The sequence below is a fragment of the Calypte anna genome, chromosome 10 (genome assembly GCF_003957555.1).
Source record: "Calypte anna isolate BGI_N300 chromosome 10, bCalAnn1_v1.p, whole genome shotgun sequence".
NCBI lineage: Eukaryota > Metazoa > Chordata > Aves > Apodiformes > Trochilidae > Calypte > Calypte anna.
In genome coordinates, this window is record NC_044256.1 from 13,789,239 (window position 1) to 13,808,708 (window position 19,470).

Genomic DNA, 19,470 nt, shown 5'->3' on the forward strand with positions numbered 1-19,470 from the left:
CTGGTGGAGAGCAAAAGCATTTAGAGTTGAGACCATGAGCTCTCTGGGGCAAGACCTGTCATCTTCAACAGGCTCAGACCACAGAGGCCCATCCTACTTGGTCTCTGGGCATCACCAGCATATCTGCTTTAAATACTAATTGCTCCATGACCAAGACCTGTGAGCTGCTGGGAGTCTCCCTACAGCAGTACCTGAGGGAAGAGGGGACAGATCTCTGACCTCCTAACCCCAGTGTAATTTGACCCCGTGCACTGGTGCCACAAGTGAATATTGCAACCTGGTGATGAAGATGAGAAACTCCTGACCAACTTCATGTGCTCCATCCTCAACCTTTTGGATCCCACTACAATACTGAGCTTATTCTTTGCTGGGAGCAACAACAGGAGAATGAGGGTTTAGATGGCAATTACCTGGGGGAAACAGGCACAAAAAGGGAATAAGGAGATGCAGAAAGCGATTGGTAGAACAAAAAGATAGGGGTGCTTCTTCGACATGGGATGTGCATGGAGAACAAGGAGCATGCTGGAAACAAAGGGATGCAATGAGAGATGGGAGGCTGGGATGGGCATCTCAGCAGATATGTAGGTAAAAGTTGAAAAGGAAGCACTAATTAGCACCCAGACCATCACTTTCCATTAATAGCTTGTCACCATTTCCTTGATGTTGCTGAGAGCAGGAAAGTTGGTATGTGTGATGCTTACCTGTCTCTATCTCATTAACAGAAGTCAAGGTGAGAACAGACATTTATTGCCTGCATCCAGATAGATGGGCCCTTTGCTGAACTGAGATGCAGGAGAAAGGGGGAAAGTTATGAAAAAGATGCTTGTGAAACACAAGCCTATAGCCACACAATGAAAACCCAAACCTAGGACACTCAGACACCTCTGCTGACTTGGGAATAGCTCAAGGAGGACTTGAGGAGTCCACAAGACAGAACCACGAGGTTATATACTATAAACTAGAGAGAATAAACTGCTGGCCAGGGGAAAATGCATCAGTATAAGCACAAAGTGTGGGCATGGGGCCATGACTGGATTACACTCAGGAAAGTAAAACGAAGGACTGCTTACTTCCCCAGGTTTGCTCAACCAGAGTCCACTCTGCCTGAAACCAGAGACAACTAAATGTCTTATCACAATCCAGAAAGGAGGAACCCCTTCGGTAAACAAAGAAAAATAAACCCAAGCCATTTCAAGCAAAGATAAATCCGCATTGCATGTAATCACCTCCAAAGTAATTCTTCCAGCAGTTAAAAAAATATATTAGATCTCCTACGTAATACACCCCAGCAGTTAAAAGAAGATATGAGATCTCCTGTGTAACACACAAAGGCCTCGCCTTCCCCTCCAACACGTGCAACAGCTCCCGTCAGTGACACGGGGAAGAGGGAGTGTGCAAGGCAAGGCAAGGACACCAAGTGGTGTCTGCATCTACAAGCTGGTAGCACATGTCTGCTGGTGCAATGACAGGAGTGTGTGCCTATGTGCACATTCCCAGGGACACCCTTGCTGTCACAAGCACACAAATTCATTATGCAAGCCCAAGGTTCCTCAGGAGCAGGAGCCCAAACCACCCCAGCAGCGAATGTGGCAAAACCAAAGGCAAAGAAAACATCAGGGCTGGGGCTGAAGGAACAAAGGCTTCCCCCTCTCAGCTTGGAGACATCTCCTTGGCTGTTTAGTTCAGATCAAGTGTAGGCTCTGTTGACTCCCCCAGCTATTCAAACGAGCACTTTCAATACTCGGGTAGGTCTTTTCTGCTCTACAGCTTCTCTACCCCCGTATTTACTGTCCCCAACCAATGCAGTTAATGCCACATGCAGAAATACTGCCCTGAAGAGCCCTCGTTTAGACTGTGTGGTCAAGCACTTCAAAGTTAGGAAGTGTCCAATTTATGGCTGTCCATGCAACCTTAATTCCACCTCGCTGTGCAGCCACCCTGGCCAGGGAAAGAGGGAGTGAGCTAAAAATAGGCTGTGACCGTGTCATTATAGCCTCATAAGGACACGGGCAGGGAGAGGCTGAATTAATGTCTCATGGTCAAACCCAGATTGGGCACCCCCTGACTTGCCACTGCTTGCTTTGGCGCCTTCAAGCCCGTACATTTTTAATGTACAGAAATCACGTGCATTCTAAACATACAGAAAAATGCATTATTTATAGCTAATAAATAATAGATTGTTTATATAAGCAAAAAAAAAAAAAAGAAAAACAATTGTAGGCAAGTGTAACAAATTCCCCTCCCTCCACCCCACACCCATCCCTGCCTTCATCCTGCTCTGGCAGAACGATTTCAAGCCCCGAGCCTCGGCACAGATTTCTGCCACTATGAAACACAGGACTAATGTTATCTGGCAGCGGCAGAAGGCTGCTCTCCCAGGGCCAGCGGGCAAGGGGGACTGCTGGGGCTGGCAGTGCCCAGGCCAATGCACCCACAACCCCCTATGTTTTTTCCTCCCAGCACCAGGACCCAGAGGAATTTTCTCCCAGGAGATGGGGCCATGCTGGAATAATATGAGCTTGAGGTGGAAGGGGGTGGTGGAGTTGGCTATGACTGTCCTCCCACCTTCCCTGCCTGGTCTAGGGCTCTTGCAATACAGTGGTGGCAGTCCAGGGATTCACCCTCCTCATGGTCTGTTATTATTATTATTCCAGGGAAATAATAAATTTTAAATTCTGCTCACCCTCCCCTAAAGCAACAGAAGGGAAATCATGACTCCGAACAATTCATAATTCAGCTAAACCTGAAAAGAATTTAAGGGACAAAGAATAGACATTTCTCAAGCCAAAGAGCTTGCCCCTGGCCGAATTTCAAGGGCCCACAACAAACAATGGGAGTGTCAGAGGTGCTCAAAAAGGAAAAAAAAAAAGTTCAAGAATCTTTACAATAAAAAGTGTTAAGCAACAGAGAGGTCAGAGCCAGCTCCTCCTATAATAAATAGCAGGACTATCCTACATTAACTATAGGAGACATTTTAATGCAGTGCCTCAGCTTCGTGCTAATTATACTTTTTCACCATATTTTGAACCTAAGAAAAAAATGTCATCAGTTAATTATAACAGATGAGGGAGTGTGAAGACTTCCTCAATAAATAATGCCTTGATATCTCATATCCAACAAGCTGCGTGCTCTGCTCTGAAGGTGCCCAGAAATATGTCGTCTCAGGAAATATATCAAGAAATGATGGTCCCGTGATCTGGCTTTGTTTCCAAGCCTTGATTTTTGGCCCAATAATTAAGTGATTTTTATGGACTGGAGAGAGTAAAAGGTCGCAGGACCGCTGGAATGGTGCCAGAGAGAGTCAATGTTTAAAAATAAATAAATTCCTAAATCAAAACGAGATACAAGAGACCTCAGCAAATTCCCCCCACAGCTGCACATGCAAACCACAGAAATGATTTGGTTTCTGGACCCAGATCCCATCCTTCCTTCGCTCCTAGCATCTCCACGGGAATCTGGCATGCACAGAAAAATCCTGGTTTTAATGAAACCAGGCCACTGCTGCCAGCGTGCCACCGGGAGCTGGACACCGCCAGCCACCTGCCCGAGGAAGGACCCTGTCCCCAGCTGCCATGGAACCCTGGGCACAGCTCCCTGCTGCACCCATCCCTGATGGGGCTGGTGGGCGCTCAGGCTGTTATGAAGGTTCCTCAACTAAACCATCTTTCGTTCAGCTCCCTTCCCCACCCGGCACCCCTCACTTCCCCCTCTGAAGAGCTGGGATTTGGCGTGGGAAAGATGTCTTTGGGCTTTTCACAAATCCAGTATCCCCTTGAACCAAAACCAATTAGCCTGGCCCAAGGTCCTGCCATTGAAGGACTGTCCCTTCTTTTCAAACCCCCGCGGGCTCAATTGCTCTAAGGAGCCTGGATGTGAATGAGCAAAGCCCACTTAAAGTGGTACTTAAGGCCAGACCAGGGTGAAGGAAAAGAGAAAGCCTCTATAGGAACAGCAAGCCGAGTTTCCAAGAGACAGCTAACTGCCGGAGATTGTGTTCTTTTGCTCCCCCCCATTTTCTTTTTTTTACCCCCACTCCTGGGCTTTCGAGGCAAACGCTCCTAACCAAACCTGAGCCCCTGAATAAATATTCGACAGCACCTGAAAAACACGAAAGCCAGAACCCTGTCCTGACTCTTTGCAGATGCTGGGAGCCCTGCCATGGGAAGCATGATGGCTCAGCACCGTACCACCAAAGCTCTGGTTCTGAACATGTGTGCTCAGAGGGTCGGAGAGAGGCTGAGCAGCCCAAGGTGATGCTTTTCCAGCCAGGCTCTTAGCAAATGCCTTCCTGAGGCGACCGGGATCATGGGCACAAAATGCAAAAATTCCTAACCTAGAAAGAGTGACTCCTGGAATCATGTGGTGGGGAAGACAGTGCGGGCAGCCACGCAGCCATCTTATGCTTGTGGTCCCCAAGACCTTCCAGAGGTTCGGGGTGACTGAGGGACAGCAATGCAGCAGCGCCGGTGGCAGGGGTGACACAGAGTACCCATGCCACAAGCAGCATGCGTGCACCACCACGTGCCAGGTGCCAGCACCTTGGCATTCGCAGCTGGGAGAAATTCCAATCGCTTGCACAGATGCCAAATTAGCACCTTCCCTCCAGCGAGGTGTAAGAAAATGTGTTCCCAGCCCCAAGCCGCGATCCCTCCCTGGAGCATGAGCAGGACCGATCCACAGCCACAGGCAGGATGGACACTCCAAAACTCTGAGCTCTGTCCCTTCTCTAGCGGCAAGGACAAAGACAGGGCAGAGCAGCAGGTAAAGGGAGGCACCGTCCAGGGTGCAGGGACAGAGTGAGAGCTGAGAGAAAGAGAAGACATGGTCCAGACCAGCTTCAGGCATCAAACCCGCCATTGCCAGGTGACTCCACAAAAATGCCCATTGATGGGATTTCATCCATTACCAAGCGGGAGGGCTTGGACAGTCAGGTTCCTTCAAATGGTCTTCAAGGACCAAACAGTTCCTTCTCCACCTAACCCCATGCCCAGGTGGGTTTGGCTTCCCTGAATATCTGGTACAAACCCCCTTCATCTCGTGCCTTGAGCCAAACCTACTGCGCTGCGGGCAAGTTTTAGGAAAAGACGGGAAATAATGAGTTGGAACATGAGATGCCCTGGGGCATCATTTCCCCAAGGTGATACCCACAAATTATATTTTCCATTCATCCCCCAACAGCACATGACAATTCTTCCGTTTCTGGCTCCCTCTGCCCATCCCCAGCTCTGCCTGAAGAACAAAGACATCACGGCCCAGCTCCAGGAACCTCACCCATGTCTGGCTTACATTGCATCCTATTGCTCTGCCAGGAGAGTCCTACCAAGAAGAGAAACCCAGCAGCAAGGACCATGAGTGCCAGGACTTGGACTCTTCTTCCTGCATAGCCAAAATGATGCCTTCCCTTCTGGGTTTGGGCTGCGCAGGAAAAAAATCCAGCCAAAACCAACAGCTATATGGAGAGCAAAGGGGAAAGCCATAAAGGGACTTGTGTGTAGCCAAAATCCATTCCTGGTCCAAAGACAGACCCTTGGTGACTCTCCTTCCACCATGGCACTTAAAAAATAAAAAAGGACAGAAAGCAGAGACCTGAAGGCATGCTACCAGGGATGCTCTATACGCAGCGGGTATTTCACAAGCAGGGATTTACTGGGGGGCTTCACCCACTTTCTAGCCCCACACACACATGCACAGAAGCTGAGGTTGCTTCTACCACCATCCTCCACCACTCAGTGCCATCTCCCTGGTTAATGGCAGGGGACACCTCCACACCTCCCCCATACACGCACGGGTTCATACCGACAACAGGGGCAAAAAGAAAGAATTTAAGTGCCAGTAAAAATTCAACTGCTGTTTCTCTCTCCTGGAAAGTAAAGGCCAAATTGCTCAGTCCCTGTCTCAATCCCATTTGGAGGGGGAACTGTTCCAGAATAAGCAAACCAAGCCCATGGACTAAAAAATTACCTGAAAAAAACCAGCTCAGAATAGGAAATTTTGGGAAGAAAAAAAAAATAAATCAGGAGTCAAGAGTGTTTTCTGACCAGTTGATCCAATAGCAAGGTAAAAAAAGCTTGCACTGATCCTTTGTAAGAGTTCACATGTAGACAAGGATTTCCACACATGCATTTTATTTCATAAAATTATATGTATACCTGCATTTATATACACACATGCAAAGACATTTATTATATGTGTGTATATATTTTTTTTCCTCAGGTCCTCCTTTTTATATTTTCACCTTTTGCAATTACAAAAGCCAGGGACAGAAATACCTCTTGGGTTCTGCCAGTGCAGAAACACTCCCACCAAACAGATTTTCACTAACAGGCTGGTCGAATGATTCCTACTGAATTATATTCATTAGGAATTTGAATGTTTCTTTCCTCCATCCCCCATCAAATCATTACTTCGGAATAAATGTATTCATCAACCACCTTGCTCAGTTCCCTCCTGCTTTGTTCAGTCTAGTTTTAAAGCATCTCCACTGAAACTGTTTGCACCTGACTCGATGCTAGTGTATGGAAGGGGGAAAAATAATATAAATAGGAGAAGAATTGAGTGCCACTCACAATATAGTGGAAATAATTGGAAAATTATTTCTTAAAAATAACCAACATAATAAAGGGGGGAAAGGACTACATTCCCTCCTCCCCACCTCCGATCTCTTCCATAATTTCTGGGATTGCATCGAGCATACATATTCCAGATGGGCTGGAGAGAAGGAGGTTGGATCTTAATGACACGTCTTTCGCTGCCTTTGGAATGAATGATTCATTCGGATCTCGCCGAGACTCGATGCCACAGTTGAGTTACATTTCTAGAAAATCCGTATCTTTAATTCTGGCGCTGCGTGTGGGACCCAGCAAATCATGGAATTACTGCTGTAACTTCGGATTAGTAACGCTTTCTAAATGATAGTCTAATTCCAGGCCTTCATGCTTTTCAGCGTTCACACTCACACAGCCTTTTCCCTGGGAGGCTTCCCGCGGAATTAGTGCTGGCGTCTTCGTCTTTCTCTGCCCTTTTTAATTTCTCCAATGACTTCTCATTAGAATATATAATAACAACAGCTCCTCAGAACTTTTCTTTCTCCCGGTATAGCCAAATTCAGGCTGAGATCCTTTTTCCTTACAGTGGTTATGGCGGTGCTTTGCTGGCCCTGGAAGGGTGCACAGGCATATTTAGCTTTGCGGGCCTACGTGGCATCTGACGCCATTACCCCGTGCAAGGGAAGGTGGAAAACCTGACTCCGAGGTGTGTGGGGGTCCCACCTCTCACCTCCCTGCACGCTGGTGGGTGCAGGGGGCTCATTCCTGCAGTCTTACCCTGTCTCTTTGGCGAGGGATGCCCAGCTGCAAAGGATGGAGCAGGGTGTTCACCCTCCTGGAGTGCGGCAGCACCTGTCCCCACCCTCCCCATCTCCCGCAGCACCCCCGGGGGGCAGGGAGCTGGCAAATAGCTCACTGGCCACCCCCGCCACTGGAAGCTTTTTCTCGGCAGCCTCCCTGGAGCTGTCAGGGCCCGTGTGGGTTGGCGGGGACCATCCCTGCGGGATGAGAACTGCCAAGCGAGGGGCTGTAGGTGATGCCCCCCACACACTGCCCCGGGGTGCTGGGGAGGTCTGGGGGGGGCCCGGTCCTGGCCAGGGGTGCTCGCCCCACGCCAGCTGGGAAAACGTGCTGGGGAGGCTCGGCAGAGAGCGCGGTGCTTTGTGTCGCCATGGGAACGGAATGCAGATTTGCCAATTGCTTTTTTTTCCCCCCTTTCTTTCTTTTTTCTTTTTTTTTTTTTTTTTTTCTTTTTTTATATTTTATTTATTTATTTATTTATTTTATTATTTGCCAGACATTGTAATACATATTATGTTTCAACTGTTCGGGCTTGCAGGGGAGGTGAGGGAGGCTTCATGCCTTACCAAGAGCTCAGCTCCTAAAGAAGCTCCAAGGCCGGCAGCTGAACGCTGGAGGGGTGCACCCCATAGCAGGACCCCTTCCTTGGGCATCCCCCTTCCTGGAGGATATCCTCCCCTCCAGCTACGGACAGAAGCAACAGCCACCGCACAAGAAAAGTGATCACATTATCACCAACTTGACCTTCCAAGAGGCCGCGATCCAAAGCCGAAAAAATGAAGGTAAGAAGGAAAAGAGGAGAAAAGGGAAAACATCCAAAAGCTGGTTCAAGGTCTAACTCGCAGGCTAAGACACGGAGGGGAGAATTTATTTGGGGAGGGCGCTCTCGCTCCCTCCATCCTCCCACAGCCGCGACACCCAGCAGCCTAGGAGTATGTGTTGAGGTGCGTTTAACGCAGACTTAAACCCCGGATTTCTTTGGCACTGAAAGCATTCGCGCAGGGCTCGCCTCCCTCTCTCCGGCCATCCCGCATGCTGCCGCGGAGCCCCGGGGAACCTCCCGAAGGGGAGGGCACGGAGCCGCAACCCTTACCTGGAGCCTCGAGGGCGGCGGGTCGGGTCGCCTCTGCACCACCGGTCCTGGTGCGGCCGCTTCCCCCGGACGAGCAGGTCTGGAAGTCATTTCTACTTTCGGTTATCTAGCTTTATGATGGCTCCACAACACTCATACAGCTAGATAACCAAAGACAGAAACATCCCTCCGTCGGGGATGCCGGCCATCCGTCCATCCGTCCGTCCGTCCGCTCCAGGATGCGGGCACGGCCGGGGCAGGGCGGCCGGGAGCTGCCACCGGGAACCACATACACACATATATATGTATAAGAAAAAAAAAAAAAAAAAAAAAAAAAAAAAAAAAAAAAAAAAAAAGAAAGAAAAAATTAAGAAAAGAGAAAGAAAAGAAAGAAAAAAAGAGAGGGGAAAAAAAAAAAAGAGAGAGAGAGAGGGAAAAAAAAAGAGAAAAAGATAAATACAAGGCAGAGAGGACGAGCCGGGGCTGAGCCACGGGCGCAAGGCACCGCCGGCTGCGGGGCTGCCACAGGGGCTCAGGGCGGGCTGCTGAGAGCTGAACCGCGCCGTACCGAGCCGGGCCGGGCTGTACCGAGCCGAGGGGGCCGAGCCGAGCCGTGCTGAGCCGTGGCAGCTGCCGCGGTACCGGCCCGGGCGAGCGGCACTCGCGCTCCCGCCCCGCTGCCCAACTTCTACTCCCCTCGCATGGTAATCGCCCCCTTTGGGAAGTGACGTCACGCCGAGCACAGCCAATCCCCGACCCCACATTTAAATTAGCGCCCCCTTTCCCGCGCTTTCCAGCCCCGGACCGAGCGGGAGAGGAGCGGCGGGGAGCCCCCGGGATGGATAGGGCGGACCTCTCTGGACTGGACCGGACTGGACCGGCACCGGGAGATACCGACCCGTGCTGCGTCCCGCCACCGGCTGCCCTCCGCCCGCCCCGCCCTGCCTCCGCGGCAGCTCGGCTGGGCCGGCAGGGAGGGGAGAGAGGCAGCAGCAACCCCTGCACCGCCCGAGCGGGGAGACACCTGCAACTAACTTCCCTGTCCTTGGCACTCCCCACCCTCCCTTTTTCCTCTCTCCTTTTTCTCTCTCTCACTTCTGTCTCTGTCCCTTCCCCTCTCTCTCCTTCCCCTCTCTGTTTTCTGTCTCTCTCTTTCCCCTCTCCCCTTCCCCTCTCTTGTCTTCACTTCTCCGTTTTCCCTCTCCCTTTTCCTTCTCCGTATTCCCTTTCCCCTTTCTCTCTCCCCTTTCCCTCTTCCTTCTCTCGCTCCTCTTTCCCTCTTGCCTTTCCTCTCTCTCCGACCTTTCCTCTCCCCCCTCCTTTTCCTTTTTCGTCCATTTTCCTCTCCTTTCCCCCGTCCCCTTCTGCCTTTCCCTGGTCTCCCCCACAGCATGCCCACCCATCCAGCGCACTCCTCTCACACCTTCTCCTCCCCCCGAAACGCTTCTGCTCCCGGCGACAGCCCAGAGAATCAGTCCCTTTCCCCGCAGCCAGACGCGGGGCCCGAGACTCACCCGGGGGCTGGGAACGCACCCGCGACCCCGCACCCATCCTCTCTGCCCCCTTATTTTCATTATTTCCCTTCCAGGTTATGCTATTTCCCGCATAGCTTCCTAACGCCATATGCGTGTAACGGCGAATCCGGCACGGAAAATAACCACAACAATAATAATAATGATTATAATAAAATGCTAAGAGGCAAGTATGATTATCTGGGGTGCTTATCTGACCTATACCGCATTAAAAAAAATTAAAAAAAAAAATTTAATCCCCGCCTTCTTTTAAATCCGGGGCGAGAGTAAAATGTGACCTACTGCAAAACGAGGGAGCCTCGAAACGAAGCGATCGCGGAGGGAGCAGCCGCGGCTGAGTGCAGCTCTGCCGGTCCCGCCTGCTCCGTCTCGGCGAGAGCCACTCGGTTTTTTTATTTCTTTCTCTCCTCTCCTCCCTCCTCCCCTCCATCCTCTTAAAAAACCTAAAACTAAAAATTAGAAATCAAATAAATAAAATCTACGAGATCAATAAGGCTAAGAACTGAAGGACTGCTGCGCTTGGTGCCCGGACGAGCCCGGCCGCCCTGCCCGGGAACCGGCGCTTCCCTCCCTCCTCCTGCCTAACGAGAAACGGGCTCAGGGGTGCCCCGACCGCGCCGACGGTGCTGCGGAGGGTGGAGAGAAATCTTCGCTCTGTCCCCAGCCCCTCCATGCTTTCCCCACGGCCCGGACCTGCTCGGGAAGGGGGCTTGGCCGGGGTTTATTTTAGTTTGCCCCGTAGAGAAGGGGAGATGAAAAAAAAAAAAAAAAGTCACGAATCGGATCTCCTTAATTTTTCAGCCCTGGATTTTCTCCTAATTTATGGCTGTCACTGTGAGGGTGATCGCTGCCTGTGTGCTCTCCGGCTGGGGCGGGAGAAGGCGGCCACCCGCCCCGCCGCCTGCGAGGGGCAGCCCGGGGGTGCGGCGACGGCGGTGCCGAGGGACAAGGCGACACGGGGATCTGGCCTCGGCCACGGCCCGGCCTCAGTTTCCCCACACGAGCGGGAGGCCTCGTTACTCACCGCGGGGCCCAGGCCGAGGGGAGCAGCGTGAGGCGCCGCAGCAGCCTCCCCTGTGCCCGGGGCAGTTGCGGCGGCGGTGATCCGGCCCCGCTCCGGCCCCGCCGTCCCTGCGGCAGCTGCGAAGGGGCCCGGACGGGCACAGCCAGATCTGCCCGGCAGCCGCCGTGCGGGGTCTCCCGCCCGCCGTGCCGAGCCCCCCGGCCGCCGTTACACTGGGGCGAGGATGCTGCAGGGGAAACACCACACCTCGCAGGGCTGCTCGGGGCTGGGGACGGGATCTCCTCTCTGCGCCGGGCAAAGGAGGATTTTCTTGACAGGAATATATATTATATTATTTTTTTTCCCCTCTGCTCCTTTTCCGGTATGCCTTGCTCTGCTCGGAGCCCCAGCCTCAATCAGCTCCGTGCAGGCAGAAGCCCAGCACCTGGGAGAAAATTGCACCTTGCGCTTGGGGTGTTTTGAGGCATTTTTAGGCGTTGGATTTATTTTGAATTTTTGCTGTTCTTTTGAGGTTTTTTTAAGAGGGTTAGGGCTAGGGGGTATTTTGGCACAATTTTAGTAGGATACGTACAAAATGGCTCCTTTGGCATAGCGCAAAGCACCAGTGAGCATCCTGAGAGAGATCGGCGGGGGCTGCCAGGGCACCAGAAGCCTCAGCGGGCAGCGCTCGGAGGCAGCCCTCGTCCCGCCTCACCTTGGGACCGCCCTTCCCCTGCATCCACCCAGGAGAGGAAACAACGGGCGTCGGCGGGCGGCCCGACGGGACGGGGATGGCCGGCGGGGCCCTGGCCATGGTGCTGCACCTCCCGCCCGGGACAGGGACCCGGACCAGGACTGGTCCCGCTGCCCACTCCCGCCTCGGGTGACTCCGGCATGGGCAGGGCAGGTGGCCCCGCCGACAGCTCGGGGAAAGAACCCCGCTACCCAGCTCCCGCTCGGTCACCGGGCCGCCCCTCAATTATTTAACGTGATCGCCCTGTAATGAGTCCGCTGCCTTCCCCTCTTCTACGTCCTGCACGTCTGACGTCACTTTTCTTTAATTAGGAGAAGTTATTTTTAGACAACCTGAAGTAACCCCCCGTGCCTCCCCGCCTTGAGCTGCATCTTCTCTTGATTGTTTTTTGGGGTTGGTTTGTTTTCTTTGTTTGTTTGTTTTTCTTTTCCTCCCATAACCGGGGCTTCGCGCACAAGCGGCAGCGCCCGACGGGAGCGAAGGGAACGCGTTGCTTTGTTTAGCAATTAAAAAACACCTCTCAGCAAGCCCCGGCGCTGAAAAGGCAAAGCAGCAGCGTCCCAGCCCTCGAATGCTCTTTTTTTTTTTTTTTTTTCTTTCTTTCTTTCTTTCTTTCTTTCTTTCCGGCAACCGGGGGGCCGAGACCCACAGGACGCTACGGTCCCGGACCCTCCTCGCTCGGCAGGGAGAGATGCTGCGGGCCGGGGGTCGGGGGTAGTGGCACGTCGAGGGGATCCGGCAAGGTGCAGGCTCTCAGGCCATCTGCACAGCTATGATTCCGGTCTCCTTACGGCTGAGGCCTAAAATGCGTTTTACTTCCAGGGAGATACAAAGGAAAAAACAAACAACAACAACAAAAAAACCACATACACACACACACACACAAAAAGCAAACAAAAAAAACAAAAAAACCCAAACAAACCAAACAAAAAAAAAACCCAAAAAAATAAACAAAAAACCCAACAAACACACACCACAAAAAGACACACACACCAAAAACCAAACCCCAAGTAAATAAGGATTCAAAGGTAGGAAGCAGCAGAAAGAAAAAATGAAGGGGAGAAACAAAATGGAAAAAGCTAAAAAGAAAATAATTAAACAACAAAAAGAGAGAAATAAATAAAAAAAATTACGGAGGGAAAGGGAAAATTATGAAATAAAATAAAGCAATAAAAAAAAAAGAGATACAGCAACTGAAAAATAAAATCCTCCAGCATCAGAAGCCTGTGGCTGATCGGGGTACGGGAAGCAAAGGCCCCGCTTCTGCTCCTCATCAGTAAATCCGAGCAAGGGAGCGGGGTGCCCCGGTGCCCACCGCAGCAAAACGAGGCCCCGCAGCAGCCCCCGCTGCACCGGGAGGAAGCACTTCTCCGGGAGCCCGGATTTTTCCCGCGGCCTAAAGCCTGGTTGCCCGGGCAGACTCGGCCTCGTAGCGGTGTTTTGTCCGGTACTACCGGCAAGCGAGGACATTTAGGGGCAACTCAGCGGCCCCCACCCCAGGTAGCGCTTGTCCCCTACTCCCCGCCGTCCCGTCCGGGTTTAGCACTCCCAGATCCCGCTGCCGAGCTGCATCGTCCCGGCCGCCGGGGAGAGGCTGCCGGAGCAAACGCGTCCCCGGCAGAAAAACGTCCCCCGTGTCTCCCACTCATCCCCCGTGACGGGTGGGCCGGAGCCGAGGAGCGGAGCAGGGCGGTCCCGGTCCCGCGTGGTGCCGGCACCTGGAGACGCCCAGCGTCCCGACGGGGACCAGTCCAACTCTGTCTCCCCGATCTCCCCCTCCCTCCAGCCCTCCCCCCGTCGGCAGCCGATGAGCACCCCCACCCCCCAAGGGAAAAGTCCCCCCCGCCTCCCCGGGGCCGCCCCGCCGGGGCGGCGATGCCCGGCCGCGACACTCACTCTGGTAGCCGTGCCGAGGGCAGGACGGCGGTCCCCGGGAGAAGCGGGCTGCGGGGGCTGCCCCCCCCTTCCCCGGGCGGGCGGGCGGGCAGAGGGGCGGGCAGGGATGCCCCCGGCCCAGCAGCGGTCCCCACGGCCCCCAGCCCTGGGCGCGGGGAGGTGGGGGCGGCTCTGCCTGTGCTCCGTGCTTCTTCCCGGCTGCTGCCGGTGCCGGCTCTGATCGGTGGCCAGGAGCTGCCGCCGCCGGCAGGCTCTGCCCGCACTGACGTCAGCCCGGCAGCCTCCTATTCACTCCAACCATGGCGGAGAGGAGGAGGAGGAGGGAGAGGGGGAGGGGAGGAGGCGGGGGAAGGGAGGGGGCGAGAAGGAGGACGGGAGGAAGGCGGCGGTGGCGGCGGGGGTTGGTGTCTGGCAGGCTCTGCAGAGCAGAAAGCGCAGCCCCTCCGCCTCACCCCTTTAATTACCCCCCGAGGATGATGCTCCGCTGATGAGGGAGAGGGGCTGTGTGTGTGCCCCCACCCCCCGATGAGACCCACTGCCCCTCGCTTCAGCCGCCGCTCACCTGGCCGCCCCACCAGGCACTCCGCTCTGCCCCGGGCCCGGAGGGCGCTTCTCCGAGGGGTGTGTGGGGGAGAGATCCAGGGCAGGGCGCGGCCAAAGCCCCCTCGGAGGTGACCTCCATTGCCTCAAGGACCCCCTTCACCCCGAGGCGACCAGGGAAAGGACTGCAGCCATCCCCTGTCCGCCGCTGCCCCGGGCAGCTCTCACCACCCCCGGCCCCTCCCTGCCCAGCCCCTCCCGGTCCCGCTGTCCAAATGCTGAACGTCCCCGCGTTCCCCGGGCCCAGCCCGGCCCAGCCCGCTCCGGCTGTCGGTCAGAACCTGGGCACCGGCTGCAGCTGCGGTCCCGGAGGTTGGGAGTCCCACCTCGACGGCCATCCCTACCACCACCACCACCACGCCGAGGGCCAGGCCCAGCTTCGGAGATGGCTTCGCCCCGACAGCCGCAGCCAGCTCGAGCAGGGGAGCGGGCACAGCAGGTACTGCCTGCGCTTCCCTCCTCTGCTCTCCCTCCATTCCCATCTCCCTTATCTTCTTCATAAAATTGCACACATACTGCTTCGCCTGCAGCCCTTGCAGTGAGGCAAAAAATGCCCCACAGAACCCCCCACCAACCCCTGCCAGCCCCAAACCCCTCCTGGCACACCTTTACTCCGCATCTGACCTCTCCTCTTCCTTCCTGCGTGTAACCTGGTTCCTATTTTTTATCTCCGATTCACTCCACCGATGCCCCGGAGCGGCTCTGGGGAGTCTCTGGCCACCCCGATGAACACACAGGGATCCCCAGACAGGTTTTTCTATGTAGAAAAAAATAAACCGATCGAGCCCGAGAGATCTGCAACAGCCGAACACGCTGCCTCTCCTTTACATTCGTGTTTTTAAATTCCCCTGTTATTTTCCTTTTTGCATCTGCGAGTTGCCACGAAAGGGAATATAACCCCAAATGCCACCGCCAGCAGAAACCGGAGCTCGTTGCCAAATTCCGTAGTATTTTATTTTAAAATAATTTAAGTAGCACCATTAAAAAAAAAAAAAAAAAAAAAAAGCGTCTTCTCTTCCCGGGGAGTGTAAGAAATCCTTTAGCTCACCTAGAGTCGAAAACCTAATGGCATTGTCGTTAAACACGAAAAGGAGAATATTAAAAAATTGCAACACTCCCTCACGAGCACTCTTCTCTCTCCCCCTGCCTCCTTGCCCCCCCCCCCCCAGTTTATTTGCCCTAATAATTAATTCACAAGAGCTTAACTTCGGTGTAACCCTGGCGGTCTTTTCATTAAAAAATCCCCGCGATTCCTATTGAATTAGCTCTGCTCCATTGTCGCTGAAATGAAGATGCCAAACCAACTTTTACCCTGAGCATTTTCTCACCAGCCCAAAGAAAAGTCTCTCTGCTTTTTCTTTTCTCCGATTTTTTTTTTTTTTTTTTTTAATTCAAGCACCCAGGCGATGGACGTGTCCAGCAATTTAACTACTTTCTAATTCTTTGTTCGGCTCCCACCGGGGCTCTATTGTCACCCTATTGAGAGAGCTTATTGCCAAGTCAAGCCTGAGCGAATTGAGACACACACGGGAGCAGCCCCGAGGGCTGGGAGCGGGCTCCATGCTCTGCTCCGCCCGAAAGGACCCCGGCTCAGCCCCGAGGGAGCGGGCAGGGGCTGCCTGCAGCCCTCGGGCCGGAGTAACCCTGACCCATCTTCACAAGAACTGAAGCCGCCAAAGCAGCTCCGGCCCCGCAGGAGCCCGGCCCAGGTGGGCATGGAGCAGCTCCGGGCTTGGATACCCCCAGGATCGGGCTCTTTTTACACCTCCAAATCATTCCCCACTCCCACCCTCTCCCTGCAGCTCCGGTACCGCAAGTCCTGGGCTCTGGTACCACGACTGCGGGCAGGAAATTACTTACCTCGGATGCCCACCGTGTCGCCAGCCTCCCTCCCTCGCTGGTTCTCCCTTCATCCCGAAAAGAAGGGTCCTTCCTGCACCCTCCATCTCACCCCCGACCCCTCCACCTCGGAGACGGCTCCCGCCTGCCTCCTTTCGCCCGCTCCATCGCGCATTTTAGGAGCTCTGGGGATCGTCTCCCGAGCAGGAATATAGAGGGATGCGGGGGGCTTTTCTTTTCCTTTTTCTTCCCCGCCTCCCGGCTTCCCCCCCTTCCACCTCCCGCCCCCCCTCCAGCTTGGAAAAGGGGGTCCGAGCTAGAAATTGCGGAAAGTGTTATTTTAGAAGGGGAAAAAAAAAAAAAAAAAAAAAAAAAAAGCTCAAAGACAGGTGCTGGGCACCGATTCTCTTGTAAGCCCACCCCGTACGTTACCTATAAAAATTGTCCGTTTCTCGCGTTTCTTGGCTTCCGAAGGGAAAAGCTGAGACACCTCTGCTTGCTGGGGTGGGGGGTTAAAACCCCGTTAAATCCGGCACCCCGTTAAAATAGGCTTTCTCCATCTGGGAGGGGAATGCAGAGCTGGGAGATGCTGGAGGGTAGGGGTTGCTCCTTCGCATCCCTCCCTCCTGGTCTGGGCTGATGTTTAGCCACCGCTTGAACCTCCAAAACACCCACCCGGCGCCATTCTCATCCTCTCGGTGCGAGAGGGTGATAGGAGTTTGCGGGGTCCTCCCTGTGCGACCGGCAGCCTCTCGGCCGTGACCCGGGGGAAGAGGAAGCCCTTGACCCCTGGCTCCGGGGGCAAAGAGGTTAAACAAAGTCCCACCGTAACGACAGCATCGAGTCCCCGGCGGAGAGCGGGGTCTCCAAGGACGGTAGAGGCGGGGTGTGTATGTCACATCTCCCATCGCCCGGACCTGACCCCGACGGGGCGTACAGGGTTGGGGATGCTTTCCCCGGCAGACAGAGAGTCTAGGGGACAAAAAAAAAAAAAAAAAGACCTTACCCACCCTATCCCGACTTATGCAACCAGCCCTGCTGAAACGGCAGGGTTTTGATTTTATTTCGTGTTGGTTTGGTGGAGTTTTCTTCTACCGGCACCACACCTTTCCGAACCTTCCTGACTATACCTGGGTGAAGTACAGGTAGCTCCGGCCCGGTCCTGCCTGCGGGCAAAGGGGCAGGGATGGTTGCGATCGACCCTCTTCATGGCAATGCCGCCCGAGAGGACTTCAGGAATCAGGGGAGAGAATAAATTCCTCGAGATATATTTATTTATTCATTTATTTATTTTCCGCTTGAAGGAGAGGGATTTTTTTTTTGTGGGATGGATTTTTGTTTTTGTTTTTTCCGAGCACGATAAAAATAAGTAGATCAAAGCTTCCAAGTAAGAAGAAATCCGCGTTAACATAATGCACCGAGGGGAGAACAAGTGCACCGCAGCCAGCTCCTTTCCCAGAGCCACCTCGTAGCAGAGGGTACCGAAACCTTTCCTTGCTTCGCTCCAGATCAATTCACAGATCTTCCCTCGCTCCCACAGCAAGACCCAGAGCATCCCTCCCCATCGACTCTGCACCCCTAGCTCCGCACCGTTCCCGCGGAAATGCCGGGAAACCTCAAGCCCCCCCTTTTTTGTGGTGTTTTTTTTTGTTTTGTTTTGTTTTTTAGGGGGAGGGTGAAGTGCTGAGTACGGACATCCCCCTCAGGAACAAATCCCTCCAGGCGAAGGCACCGGGTGCCCTCCGCTGCTGGGTGAAAGGGGGTGAAGCACTGCTCCCCCAGATCGAATCCCAGGATGGTGGTGCGGGCAGCAGGTATTTTGAGGAAGCTTTAAAATGCATTTAAATCCGCAGAAAACAGCTGCTCGAGGAGTGCGTGTGAAGTGTATTGTTCACCCCCACATGCTGGTGCAGCCCTTTTGAACAGGAGAGGCATAGCTGTTCCCCCCCCCCTCCAATCCTGCTACCCTGAGAGGAGAGACCTGTGCGGCCTGGGGGGGTGCAGGGTTGGAAGGGAGGGCAGTGCACCACGGGTTTGGAGCTCTACAGAGGCCGGGGAAGGAGTTCCCAGTGCCCAGGAGCCGCCGCCCGGTTCCCCATCGGGAGCTCAGAACGGGATGGTCCGGGAGCGGTACCCGCTGGAAAGCGGAAGGTGCGGCCAGTACCGGCGGGCCCGCAGCTCCTCCTGGCGGATCGGTACGGCACGGCACGGGCTGGCACCGGCTGGGCACGGCACCCTGCAATGCCAAGGACAGGTTGGCCTCTGTCAGGAACCACCTCCCAGGCTAAAAGAACCCCTATGGGACACAGGGAGCCTGCACCCACCTGCTGGGACCCTGGCAGTTCCTTACTCCTGCACCCTATAGCCTCTTTCCTTCACCCTACAAAGCCTTCTCTGACCCCTGCAGTCCTGTCCCTTCATGCTGTGGTCACCCTGAGCTCTCCAGCTCCCTCAGACACCGGGCTGACCCCATCCGTGTCACACATCCCATGCCCAGCTCCCGGCACACATCTGCTGTTCCAACTGGGCCGGGCGAGGGGACCCTGGATCCCACTGCCTGCTCAAAGCTACTCTGAGGCCTGGGAGCTTTAAGGTGGGAGGTTTTGGAGTGCGGGTGGATGCCTGGCTCCTGTTGAACATTGCTATAAGGAGTTCTGTAAGTAAGTGACATGAACACAGGTCTGGCTGCAGGGAGCAGGGGATAGATGGGAGAAGGGGGGGCAATAGAGAGTGGGTAGTGGGCAGTGGAACAGAGGATGGATGGATGGATGGATGGATGGATGGTTGGACAGCAGAGGAGAGAGAGCAAGCAGTCAGTGGATGAGGAACAGCGGAGGATGGACAGCAGGGCCACGGCTGCTGTCCCTGCCACCTCGGGTCATGACATCCCCTGAAGCCAGAGGGGGAGCTGGGCAGCGGGACCAGGCCTGTGCAGCCGCAGTACCAGAGTGACACCGTGAGTGACAGAGTGACTTCCTCCGCTTGCTGTCCACTGCCGTACCCTGGCATGGCCCAACGACACTCGTGTTCGAGGCGCTGTGTCAGACTCCACGCTCAAAGACGCGCTCCTCCTTTTCCCTTATCTCTGGCTAATGGAAAAAGAAAAAAGTACTACGCTTGGATCGCGCGGGCTCCTCCACAGCACCCGTGAGCTCGGGCAGCACCGGGCTCCAGCCAGAAACAGAACAAAAGGGGCAGCAGCCTTTCGGCGCTCACCGCCGACCGCGGCAGGACTCGAACCTGCAATCTTCTGATCCGAAGTCAGACGCCTTATCCATTAGGCCACGCGGCCGCACTGGAAGGCGTTTTGCCGCGCAGCATCCTGACCCTACCGGCAGCGGACTGTACCATGTGCACTGAGGGGCAGGGGGGGGAAAGGACACGGGACCGGACGTCAGCGCGGCCGGAAGCTCCCCCGGGCGCCGCGG

General features: G+C 54.4%; 1 non-coding gene across 1 annotated transcript; it reads right to left on the minus strand.

Moving 5' to 3' along the window:
• Window positions 1–19,261: 19,261 nt before the first annotated feature.
• TRNAR-UCG lies at window positions 19,262–19,334 on the minus strand. The gene has a single exon. It is a non-coding gene; the product is annotated as a tRNA-Arg (tRNA).
• Window positions 19,335–19,470: the final 136 nt, after the last annotated feature.